Source organism: Lissotriton helveticus, chromosome 3_2 (genome assembly GCF_964261635.1).
Source record: "Lissotriton helveticus chromosome 3_2, aLisHel1.1, whole genome shotgun sequence".
Taxonomy (NCBI): Eukaryota; Metazoa; Chordata; class Amphibia; order Caudata; family Salamandridae; genus Lissotriton; species Lissotriton helveticus.
This window is the reverse complement of record NC_136062.1, coordinates 153,107,115-153,120,490: the sequence shown is the minus strand read 5'-3', so window position 1 is coordinate 153,120,490 and position 13,376 is coordinate 153,107,115. Positions and strand designations below refer to the sequence as shown.

The 13,376-nt window shown below is 46.6% G+C and overlaps 1 protein-coding gene and 1 long non-coding RNA gene across 2 annotated transcripts in view; one reads left to right on the top strand and one right to left on the bottom strand.

Moving 5' to 3' along the window:
* KTI12 (KTI12 chromatin associated homolog) overlaps nucleotides 1–13,376 on the bottom strand; it is a 568,623-nt gene that overhangs the window by 465,852 nt on the left and 89,395 nt on the right. The window lies entirely within an intron of this gene.
* The window catches only part of LOC144826521 (uncharacterized), an 87,838-nt gene that overhangs the window by 804 nt on the left and 73,658 nt on the right, over nucleotides 1–13,376 (top strand). Inside the window, exon 2 of the long non-coding RNA XR_013609836.1 lies at nucleotides 2,453–2,528. This is a non-coding gene — a long non-coding RNA (uncharacterized LOC144826521). The remainder of the gene's footprint in view (nucleotides 1–2,452; nucleotides 2,529–13,376) is intronic.

Genomic DNA, 13,376 nt, shown 5'->3' with positions numbered 1-13,376 from the left:
GGATGATCGTCTACTTGGACGACATTCTGCTGATGGTAAAATGCCCGAGAAATTGAAAGCTCATCTTCAGCAGACAGTTGCCCTTTTACAAGGGCTGGGATTTATCATCAACAGCGACAAGTCGTCCTCGTACCGTGTCAAAGGGTGATATTCCTGGGGTTCGTCATAGACTCCGTCGGGGCCTCGCTCAGTCTTCCGTCGCGGAAGATGTCCATGATCCGACATGTCTCGCGGCAGACAATTGCAAAGACCCAGATGTCTTTACGGTAGATTGGCAGGGTGGTGGGACTCCTATCCTCTTCCATTCAGGCAATCTTCCCTGGCCCCTTCATTACAGGGCGCTCCAACACCTCAAGGCGCATCATCTCCGGAGTGGCATGTCTTACGATCAGATGGTTCCTCTCTCGGAGGAGGTGAAGGGAGAAATGGAATTGCCGGGCGATCTTCGGGTCAGTTCCGGATCTTGTAATCGAGTCCGACGCCAGCAGGTCGGGTTGGGGTGCACGCTCGGGGAATTCTCCACAGGCGGCACCTGGTCGTCAGAAGAACAGAAGTTGGACATCAACTCCTTGGAGCTTCTGGCGGGACCTTTCGCAGTACGCTGCTGGACCAGAGATTCAGCGAAGTCATGTGTGCTGTTGAAGATGGACAATATCTCAGCGGTTCGATACGTCAACCATCTGGGAGGTCCACGATCTCGAGCTCTGGCAGATCTAGCGAAAGAGTTCTGGGATTACTGTCTGGCTCATCATGTATCCGTGACGCCGGAGTACTTACCGCGCCAAGCCAATTAGGTAGCGGACTGGCACTCCAGACACCTGTGGGACTCCGGATGTTGGACGTTCAGGTTTTTCAGTGGCTGAACGATCTGTGGGGTCCTTCTCAGTGGACCTGTTTGCGTCTCGCTTAGATCATCAGCTTCCGAGGTTCTTCAGTTGGAGGCCAGATCCTCTAGTGGAGCCACAGACGCATTCCTACAAGATTGGAGTCTTGAGAGACCCTTTGTGTTTCCCCCCTTTGATAGTGGTGCGGTTGGCGGCCCAGGTTCACTGTCGGAATGTGGAGCTGGTGCTGGTGACGCCGCTCTGGAGGTACCAAGTTTGGTTTCCGGTTCTTCTGGAACTTTCTTGGGATTCTCCAATCCTATTCCCCCGGTTTCCTCACCTGCTGCTCAATCTAGTTCGGGAGGCACATCATCTCATCGTTCAGGGTTCTCTCCACCTCATGGCATGGATGCTTTCCGGCGACGTTGGTCGCTCCCGGGCCTTTCGAGATCGGCTGAAGGCCTTTTGTCAAAAGCCTGGGCAAACAGTATGGCGAAGCGCTATAAATCCGCTTGGACTAAGTGGGTGCGTTGGTGTCTTCGACGGGACTTGGATCCGCTGGTCGCGGGAGTCGTTCCCATTTTGAATTTTTGGGCGGAACTGGCCACAGATGGCCTTGCGTACCGAACAATTAACGCAATGCGTTCAGCGATTTCGGCGGTTCATCATCCGGTGGAGGGGGCACCGGTTGGGGAACACCCTTTTGTTTGCCGACTCTTACGAGGGATTCGGTTGTCATTACCCCCAGAACCTCGTTATTCGGTCCTTTGGGACGTCAATGTGGTTCTGAACCTTTTCATATCTTAGCAACTCAATACGTACCGGTCTTTGAAGGAACTGTCAGCCAAGTTGGCTATGCTTTTATGTTTGGTATCTTGTCGGAGAGTGTCAGATGTTCGCGCTTTGGACATCTCAGCACAAGTTTTTTTCCCCGGTCGGGGTTACTTTCACAGTGGGGCGTCGCCCAAAATACGCATCAAGAAGTATTTCCTATACAGCTTTTGTGGATGTTCCCAAGTTGTGTGTTGTTCAATATCTGAAAGCATATGAGGATATGACTCTCGATATTCGTCCTCCAGGCGAACGACAATTGTTAATTGCCTTGCGAAAACCACACAATGCAGTCTCTTCCCCACCATAGCCAGGTGGGTGCGCTGGGTCATGCAAGAGGCAGGAATAGATACCAAGCATTTTGGAGCTCACTCTGCCAGAGGGACCATGGCCTCTAAGGCTTTCTCTGTTGGAGCTTGTTTAGAGGACTTGATGCGGGCTGCAGACTGGTCCTCAGATTCCATGTTTAAGAGGTTTTATTTTAAACCGGTTGTGGATATCGCCCATTTGGTGGTGAGTAAGCTTTGAACTAGCATAATCTGAGCCTCCGGTCCGGCCATAGAATCGAAATTTGCCTAGCTTACGTAACAGTAAGTTTCAATTCTATTAAGGACACGGAGGCGAGGATTATCCCTCGCACAGCATCTTCGAGTGAGATCCCACCCGTATGTCAGTAAGCAATCAGGTTTCCAACCTGACGCTGTACTATGTTACGTGCTAGATGATGTTTTATGAATGATTGTCGTAAGTGTGTCGTTTATTTTTACAACGCTTACGCTGTCGTGTTTTTCTATTAGGAAATGACGGTTCAAAACAGGACCAATGAGAAGTGGGCGTAATTCGCGTGAAGAAAGAGGAGGAAGAGAGAAGAAGGTACTCACTATCTAATGTTGGTTGACATGGTGGAAGGACTAATGCTGTGGACTACTGAGATGGACTGATGGGAGTTGTAGTTGGTCTAAGACACTCATTACGTTTTCTGTGGAATGTTATACTATATATTTTGATATATAAGCATTTTTTTGTTGGAAGCTTTTCTGAGGCTGCTGTGTTTTGTATAAGGAATAAAGAGCGGAAAAAGAAAAGCATAATCCTCGCCTCCGTGTCCTTAATAGAATTGAAACTTACCGTTACGTAAGCTAGGCAAATTTCGATTCTTCCATAGACGCCTAAACAATAAATAAATAAATAAAATAAACGACGCTATGGATGGAAAAGAAATTAAATTTTTAAAGCCTCTGGTATTGTAACTTAGTGTCTCCATCTCCTGGAAGCCAGCAAGCATTCCTTTGTACAATCAAGAGCACTGCTCTACAAAATAGGACGTATCTCGCATGAAATGTCAGTAATTTTGCGTCAGTGTAAATGACAAGTCATCATAGGCAGTCAAATTATGTTGGTGTACATCGGGTCAAAACCGGACAATTTCATAGAATACATTTTCATCTCTGGTTGAAATAAGATAAGAACGCAGCAGAGTAAACTATGTGAACCAATAGGTTTAGCTTTTACATTGCCCTTCCATCTTACTTTATGCCTCGGACTCTGCTCAAGGTGCCCAGCGGCTCCCTAATGCATCACCAAAGTCTTTAAAAATTCTTCCTCACGGGGTGTTTTAAGTAACCACTTGGGACGCCTTTCGGACTGGTCTTAACGCCAAGCTCATTCCTCGGTTTAGTAATGAGCTCTTTTCTGTTGCCAGCACGATCATTATTGTGAAGGCTTGTAATTCATTCCCTTTGGTCTCCAGTATGATTTAGGTTCCCATTTGTGTAATCATTTTACATTAAAAAAGCAGACACAGAAACAATCTGTGTCAATAACTTCTGTATTTTTAATTTTTTAAAACAGATCCAACGACATCATAACTTTAGTACCCTTCCATGGGAGTCAATGACTTTTAGGATAACAGCAGTACATATTAATAACATAGTTAAAAAAAAAATATGGGATTTCTCAATGAAGTTTGAAATGCTATAGGTAGGTAAATATGCTAGCTGTACAAAGCTACAGTTTCCAGTTGACTGTAATGTTTTATTATAAGCGGCTACTTGGCACGCTAAATCCTACCCATAAAATAGTAATATGGCACATTTACTTTTAAAATAAAATGTGGAAGAAAACTAGTTTTAAATTGACTTTCTCCACACATGGATAAATAAATAGGAGAGAAAAGATGGAAACATGCAGGCTTATAAAAAAATGAATACGATAAAACCGGCAGCCCCAATTATGATCTACTCGCTACCAGATAAGAGTCCCATGTGACGTTCTTCTGCGCAACTGGGTGCAAGCATTTGTAGAAAGTACTCAAAACAATATCATAATGCTACACAAACCACAAGGTTATAAGACACTGGATTTTATCGAACAGGAGATTGTCACCCTATTTTCCGCTATGAAGATGTCAAGACCCCTTTCATAGTTATGGGCTTGCACTGGCTAGAGGTGCTCAACAGATGCAATGAAAGAGCTCCTGTAGATGTGCTCTGTGGAATTCCAAAAGTATTTACTGACTATGGTAAAAAGCCAGGTTTTCAGCACCTTCCTGAATGTCAGTTAGGAGCTTTGCATTCTCAATGAGACTTAATGTAAGGCATTTCAGTGTTTCGCAGCTAGTATAGAAAAGCTCTGCCATGTCGGACTTTTGGAATAAAAATACAAAGGGTATAGGCTTAGCAAAGGCAGCACTGAATTTTGATGAAAATAAAATTGACGAGAAGGTGAAGGTTTTAAACTAAAAAAGGTTGTGTGAACCCAACAAAGATTTTAGCACCATTTGTTTTTAGGTTACAGTCTACCAGCCCCTGTGGACTTCTCTATGTGGGCCAAACGCAGCAGAAGATCACAGCGCGAATACTTCAACATCAGAGCAGGATTCGATGTACAGTCCAGGGGGCACCCCTAGTAGAACACTGTAACACAAAAGGGCACACTCCCGACCAGCTACATTGGTTGGTAATAGAGAAAGCCACACTTGGACCAAACGGGGGGAACATCGCCTCAATCTTAAACACACGAGAATCTAAATGGATGGTCTGTCTGGACACCATCGCCAATGGGCGATAATGAACTTGAATCTAGCCATGCGCACCTATCATGCCTTACTACTGATTAACTAGATCCGTGTGACCCACATCAACATTCCCTTTCCTAAACAACGTTGTTGGTACCTGGTTAGTGAATTAAGGTATGGCCTACGGGATAGACAAGCCTATTAATAGATATGATGGTTGCCTGATATCCATTGCAACCATGTATTATCTGTGTAGGACATCCGCCACACAAATTAAATTCTTTGTTAGATATGTGGTATTCACACCATTATATCTCAAGATATCAATGGATATGATGCAACTGTGTTCATCAAATGTATGTACTTATGTATGCACACATCTGATTCAAAATCTCCAATGCACAATGCAATATGTACTCCACATCATGTTTTTCATCGAATAAGAGTCTTGATATGATTTTTGTATACATGCCATGTTTGGGCAAGATTATGACAAATAGGCCACAATGGTTAGCATTTTTTCTTTCCACAACAATTATGTACCTGGCATATTATGACAACGTAGCGATATTCCAAACGTTTATATACGAATACGCTTTGCATTCGTAATGTGAATATTTATGCAGGAAGACAATCCTTTATGTGGATCAAAGGATCAAAATAAGCTTTATTCGGCTTTTGAGTTTTAAAAACCATAAAAGCAGCAAAATGAAGTGCATTTCATACAAAAATATCTCAACAATACATTTCATAATTAAAATAGGAAATAATTTGAACCCAACTAAAATAGTTTAACAAAAACTACTATTCAAAGTAATAACCCAAGATACACAGAATCCCCCCTATTTCACCCGATGTTATGGTGAATCGGTGGTCGGGGACCAGGATAGAAATCGTGCAGGTCCCAGATACAGATGGGACCATCTCCAAGTTTGGGTTTGGTAGATCTCAAATAGGGGGCAATATTCCTGTATTTAAATTTAATTAAGATCAAGTCCCCCGAAACATTTTTGGGTAGATGACCAAGCCACCCCACTCTTCTGACGCTCATTATCCCGCCGTCTAACGTAGGTGGTAATGATCTATTGTTTTTGAGCCAAAAGATGGCTTTGTTCAGTAGGTCCTGGTGTAGCTCGCGTTTGCCCGGACTGAGAGGAGGGACCCCAGAGAGAACAGTGACGTATGGGGCGGCTTCGGGGGGTAGATCAATACGATGTCTTCTTTCTAGGGGGATCATATGAGCTCTATGTGGGGCATGTTCAGAATTACAAGTCGCTTTTTGAACAGTGTGAGTGGGTGGTATCAGAGGGGAGTTGCAAGTTTGAATTATCCTGGGAGCATTGTTAGACCTTTCTCGGGTGTTATGGTGGATATTAGAAGCGGTAGAACGTGTGGGTATAACAGTATTACCAGTTACTGGGTATGACCCAATTACAGTTTTTTCGATTCTGGCCAGCCTGTCCCCCAAGTCATTTACTTTTGCTACCAGTGGAGATAGAGCAGTGATGAGCAGTCGCTCTATTTGGGCCAGGAGGGTCACTTGTAGGGGGGATGAAGAGTCATTTGGACGAGTCTCTGCTTTATCCAACGTAGATGTGGCTGGGGTGGGAGCAAGTAGAGAGGAGCTGCATTTATTGGATAGAGAGAGGGTTATATCGGGAGATGCCTGGGGAGAGAAATATACTAAATCAGTGTCTCTGGCCACTATAGGGGGTGTTAATGCATCTGGGATATAGTTTGTGCCACACAGATCGTTCAGCTCTTCCCAGATGGACATTATAGTTTGTAGTCTGGATCCGGACGACAACAGTAATTAGTTCAAAGCGCTAGAGGTTAAAAGGATAGAACCTGACTATACCTTATCCTATGATGGAACCAAGAGTGGTGGCCCGTCCCGTCCTCTTTGTGCCTCTGAGGGCCACAGAGGGCCCGCCCTTTGCCCGGGCTTCGCCCGGCGCGTCCCGCGCGCGTCCTCGCGGGACGAGAGGCGTTCCGCTGTTTAGTAGCGCCCCCGGGCGCAGGCTGTGGTGTCACGGGTGCGCCGGTGAAACTCCGGGGCACCTGGGAAATGAAGTCCCTGGCCGTTGCCCTCACGGCGCTGCTGGGAGAGCTGGTGTCGGTGTCTTAGCCGTTCCCCTCACGGCGCGGTCTGTGGCCTCTGCTGTCGGGCTTGCCTTGCCCCCCACTGAGCGCTCGGCGCTCCGCTGTTTAGTAGCGCCCCCGGGCGCAGGCTGTGGTGTCACCGGTGCGCCGGTGAAACTCCGGGGCACCTGGGAAATGAAGTCCCTGGCCGTTGCCCTCACGGCGCTGCTGGGAGAGCTGGTGTCGGTGTCTTAGCCGTTCCCCTCACGGCGCGGTCTGTGGCCTCTGCTGTCGGGCTTGCCTTGCCCCCCACTGAGCGCTCGGCGCTCCGCTGTTTAGTAGCGCCCCCGGGCGCAGGCTGTGGTGTCACCGGTGCGCCGGTGAAACTCCGGGGCACCTGGGAAATGAAGTCCCTGGCCGTTGCCCTCACGGCGCTGCTGGGAGAGCTGGTGTCGGTGTCTTAGCCGTTCCGCTCACGGCGCGGTCTGTGGCCTCTGCTGTCGGGCTTGCCTTGCCCCCCACTGAGCGCTCGGCGCTCCGCTGTTTAGTAGCGCCCCCGGGCGCAGGCTGTGGTGTCACCGGTGCGCCGGTGAAACTCCGGGGCACCTGGGAAATGAAGTCCCTGGCCATTGCCCTCACGGCGCTGCTGGGAGAGCTGGTGTCGGTGTCTTAGCCGTTCCCCTCACGGCGCGGTCTGTGGCCTCTGCTGTCGGGCTTGCCTTGCCCCCCCCTTTATGTGTGATTCAATACGAATATATTGTAAATATATGACTGTAAATCAGCAACACAATGAATTACATCTTGCTTCCATTGAGACCATTTTACTAACAGTGAGCCCAAGTTAGCCCGGTCTCCTTCCCACTCTGGGGAGTCAGATACCGACATTTCAAAAACACACTGTAAATGCTTGGCTGAACATCATTAATTACACCGCGCTTCATCTGTGACGGATGCGCGTGTTCAGCATTCATTTACGGACAGTGAGCCTAGGCCAGCCTAGTCTTTTTTCCACTATGGTGAGTCAGGCACCGGCATCTACCGTCAGTTCCACGCCAGACGTCACGTGTTGTACTGCGGCCAACCGCTGGCCTTTTTAAACGAGAATCACACCGGTTTGGCGTCCCTGGTTCACTACTCAGAATGCGGTTTTTTACGAGTAGCGGTGAGTTCACAACACTCTCACGAATGTTCTCAGGTTCACATTTTTGACCTTTCCAACAATTTGGTTGCATTACCACAAATTTCTTTAATGGTACATTTGCTGTCTGCTTAGTTTTGCAGACCCAGCACCGTTCACATCCTTTGCCCTGCATGCGATCTTCACCGGACGCTGCGGTGAGTTATGGCATTACCGCACAGACAGCAGACTGCCTCCTTTAAACTTTTTAAATCTTAGACTGTGGATGAGCCTCGTGTGACTTAATTTCCCCAGCTGGTTTCGAACTGGTTCTGTACATTTTGATTAATCTGTCCATTAGCAGTGATTTTACCATTCCCGCTTTTTTCCTCCTCTGTCTCTTCATTATTGAAAGTTACCCACGTGAGGCTACCTGGGTTTACGAAAAATAATATGGAGTAATAGCAGTATGTATCTATACGACTGCCTTGACGTGGACTATTGAGAATCTTTTTCATCCATTGAGTAAGAGATGAATTAGTTACCATGATATATCAACCCTAACACAGTTGAGGGTTTACTAACCAACACCTTAATATTGCAGGTGTTCTTCGCTCTCTCCCGTGCATTTATATGGAGCCAATGGGCCCACCCATCCTCACAATAACTTCTTGGGAGGACTTTCTTCACTCAGTCATGGTAAACACAGTGATTGGAACATTTTTGGTTTTTTTATCGATTCTTTAGATAGTAACTAAAATAAATTAATCTCAGATTATATCCTTAGGTGACCCCTTCCTTTAATGTTCACATCAGTCCTAAGGAAGACCCCGTTAGTAAGGCTAATAAGGACCTACATACATTCAGGAGTCAAAACGTTGACATCACTTTGACGCCAGTATCATCAACAGTACCTACTCTACTGTGATTGGTTGTTATATATGGCTTTGTAATATATTGTATGAATCATCTTAATTATCAGGTTTTTTGGTTGTTAAATGTTATGCCAATTGAGTAGTAAAATTGTACTACGCGCTATTTTCTAACCTCACGTACCTCACCACTTTCACTGAAGTCACTCACATTTTCCCAACCCTTGCTTCACCCCCAGTGGGACACTCAAATGTTTTTTTTAAAAATGACTTTCAAACTGGAATCTGTGTTCAGTGTGATTAAATAACACTGTTGCAAGTATATTTTCTTTTGAGTGTTTATGCATGGTAATATATGTTTCTTTAACAAGTTTGGATGTACAAAATACTGGGACCACCCTTTATTATACTGTCCTATACCCAGGTCCCAGTGATTTTGGGTTCACCTTTTATCTTAACTACAGTCTACCAGACAGCACAGCTGTCTGGTCTGCTAAAGAAATCTTCGGGACATTTATAAAGTTGACCTAGGAATGCATTCTGCCCGTTGCTTACCATTGGCTGTATGGTTTGTAACCCACATTTTCTTGCTTTATTTGCTTTAGGCTGTCCAGCTCAAGTCTACCCCTCCCATTGCCCAAACCTTGTTTACTGTATTCTTCCACAAACTCACTTTCTTTAACTAGGCATTCAAACCTTGTTCTTTTCTGGTCACATTTGGTGTGCATACAAAGACAGATGTCTAATGTCAGGCTGTGTCTTACAGGGAACTTGTTATTTATTTTGCTTTCTCCGACTTCAAAGTCAGAGGATTTATGTGACAATTTTGCTAGCTAGTGGGATTCTTCTTAAGAAAGGCTGTACAGGTGTTATTTTTTTCTAGCACACAACAAAATGTAAATGTCTGTAAATAAACTGTGCTGAACATCAAATCAATACATTAATGACATTTCCACACTTTGCCGTTTGTGTGCTGTATACTTATCAGTCAAACTGTATGTGAGTGCGCAAATGTAATGGTCAGTTCAATTGAAGATGATGTTTTGTGTGAACCCTGTTAGAAACGGAGATCATTTGTAGATCGTCTGCATGGGAAAAGGTATTGAAACCAAAAATAGTGGATGGGAGATGGGTATAAGTTAAAAAAAGAGCAGAACATATTAAGGAGCCCTGAGGAACCCCAAAAGAGAAGAGTGGAGAAGCAAGACAAACTGTTATAATATATACCATCAGAGTTCTTAAAATAAATAAAAGAACCTATCAACTAAAAGCGGACTTACAGATACCTATCCCATTCAGGTCTCAACAGAATAGAGCGAGAGACTATATCAAAGTCTGCAGACAGATCTAGCAATATAAGGGCTGCAGAAGGTCCTTGATCTAGCATGGTCCTAGATTACAAATCACTGTTTTGACTGAAGGTTCTGTAGTGTGAGAGTTTCCAGGTTGCCCTGGACGATTATGTAAAGTTCATTTAACAGTGATCATGGAAATAACTATCCTGGGTGCTAGTGACAGAATACAGTGAGGACAAGGACCGGATGGAGAGGTTGAACAACTGTATAGGATAGTGCTACAGAATTAAGTAGATATGTGGCTAGCTAACAATGGCCTGTCCCAGGCAGCTAACAGAAAGCTTAGATATGGTTGAGGCAGAAAAATCACATGAAGCGATTGGATTGTCAAGATCTCTACTCATTTGTTCATGACACAAAGTTTTTGGGAGGGAGTGACGGAGGAGTTGGGAACCTTGGTGCCAGGGAAGAGGAGCAGTCCTATGATAAGACTGCCGATATACTGTGATGATTTTGCAATCCGTTCTATTTATGTAAGCATAATAGGAAGTGTAGTAAGGTGGATACCGGACTATGGTTACCCCAGATTTTTTGCCTTGTGTTTAGCTGGTTTTTAACTTAGTTGGCCTGGGATCCTGCTAATCAGGGCCCCAGGCTATCTGCTCTCACTGTACAATGGACTCCATGTACTTTAGGTACATACCTAATTGGATGTTGGGTCACTCTTGTCAATCAATCAATCAATGACACTTGTAAAGCGCGCTACATACCCGTAGGGTCTCAAGGCGCTGGGGGGGGGGGGGGGGGTGCCGCTACTGCTCGAACAGCCAGGTCTTCAGCTTCCTCCTGAAGGAGAGGTGGTCTTGGGTCAGGCGCAGGTCGGTCGGGAGGGAGTTCCAGGTCTTGGCAGCCAGGTAGGAGAAGGTAGGTGAGTCTCTGTACAGTGTACCATTGGTACCCAGGGCATAGGTGCACCCAAGGCCTACCAGGGGCTGCAGCATATCTTTTGCCACTCTGGCTGGCCATCCAAACTGACAACTGGCTGATCACCCAGCTGGGGCAAGGTCGTGTAATCACCCCTTGCTTAGGTATAGTATTCCTATACCTACCATTATATATAGACACATATGCACCTATAAGTCACTCCTACGGCAGGCCTTAACAATCCTGAAGGCAGAGTGCTTGGTTTTATGTGAGATGGTGCTCTAGCATGAGCTGAGCCTGTCTGCAGCTTTCAGAACCATTTCCTTATAGCTGTTCCAGGATATTGCCATACCATATACTCTTAAGTGCATTAGAATCCTCGCGGTTTTTGCTAACTTTGGTTTGGCTTTATCAAAACATGTTGTGTAAGGTGTCATACGCTTTGGAATACTACCCCCTCGTCAGTTCTGGCGACGGGGGTAGCATTCCACCCTTCTAGAGGGAGAAGACATGTTGTTCCTGTTAATCCCGGTTAAAGTTAACCAGAGCCTCAGCATCACAAAATGGATGCTGCTGCCACAGACACAAGTCTGACCTCCTGCTGCTGGGAGTCCTTCCAGCGAGGGAGGCTTGGACAATAGGTTTCCTGTCTTGGGTGATGCTAGCACCACCCCAGACAGGCCATAGTGTATTGGGGCAGGGAGGGCTGAATGAAATGAGACACTGCCTGGGACACACAAGGTGTCCCATGCATAGCCCGGTTCAACCAGTTGCTGGGGCACTCCAGCCCCAGCTCTGGCGCGAAACTGGACAAAGGGAAAGGGGTGTAACCACCCCCTTCCCTGGTCCCACCCATAGGAGGGACCTAGCAGGTAATCCAGCCCCCCAGATTAGTATATAGGTAGGAGCTGAGTCTAGAGACCTTCGATTTATCCTGAACTGAAACTTGAAACGAAACTCTGGACCTTCGACGATCTACTTTACAGAAGACGACTGAAGAATCTCCCTTGTGGTCAAGGAGTGACCACCCTGTGCAAACAGGCACCATCCAGCGATCAGCAGTTTACTTTGTCGACGCTCCTGCCGGAGCCAGAGCACAGAGTCTGAAGAGAGCCAGACTTCTCTGACCCCGATCCACAGTCCCTGCAAAGCTGAGACCCGTGGAGGCGACGAGAGACGTGGGACCGGCCATCTTGAAAAGCCTGCTCCTTGCTACTTGTGCAGCTTCTGAGGCACCCTCGAAGTTGTGCATTGGGGATTGAGAAGCCCCAGCCCCGAGCATCAACTGCACCGAAGATCAGCCCTCCACGAGTTCTGCGTGGGGCCCTTCTGCATTTTCCTGCTCAACGCGTCTGTCCGGTCACTTGCCCGTTGGCTAGTGGCCTCTGTGACGATGAACCTTTGTATCTACACCGCCTGCCTGGTTGCTCCAGGTGGGCCCCTGCTTCCCTGCAAAGGAGAAGCTCCATAGACCTTGCTGGTCTAAACCTAAGCGAATATTCAATTCCTGCGTGGGTTGCATTTGGCAAGGACTGTTGACTCCAATCCGGAAGCCGACACCGCCAACAGCGAGATCCTTCGTGGGACAGTCCGTATCCAGCTCCTGGTCGTCGTCAGCGCCTCCTGGTCCACGTGGCTGCAGAGTCAAGCTTCACGACATCACCTGATTGCTTCGCGACATCGCCTGGTTCCTTCCTGGTCACTGGCTAGTGACCCAGACTCTGTCCCCTCTGCTTTCAGGTACTCTTCATCCTCGATCCACCCTTGGATCCAACCGGACACTTTTCTCCTGGTCGCCTGCAGCATCTTTTTCCAAGTCTCCATAGGATTCAGCGACGAAACCCGACACACTTTGACACCTATGCACCCGCTTCCTGTGGGTGAGGTAACACGAGTACTCCGGTGCTCCTGTGGGTATTAACTATCCTAGTGTCCTAGTTTTCAGTAGCTTTCTCCTAGTCCATCCGGAAGGGACCTAAAAGAACTAGTTTGTAATTCTTTCGTTCCCATTATAACTCTATGGTAACTCGCGTGTGTGTAAAGACACTGCACACGCATCCCGTGGGCCTCCTGCTCCCTAACTCTTGTTAGTACAGCGTAGCCCCATCGATTCCCTAGGCCCTAGGCCTATCCTTTGTCCGTGACGTGGTCCTTATACCACTATTTTAGTATATGGTTTTACGTGCCCCTAGGGCCCTGCTGTATATTGTGCAAATCACTGTATGATAATTAAGTTTCTTGTTATGTGCTTTAGCCTCTGACCTCATAAAGAGTTCAGAGGGGTTGTGTTTATAATAAATACATATATATTTTATATATAACCTGTGTGGTGTCCTTTCATTTGGTATTCAAGGGGTTACATATGGTAAAACAGCTGGCTTCACATGTTCTCTGAAGTTTTAGCCTAAGACTGCT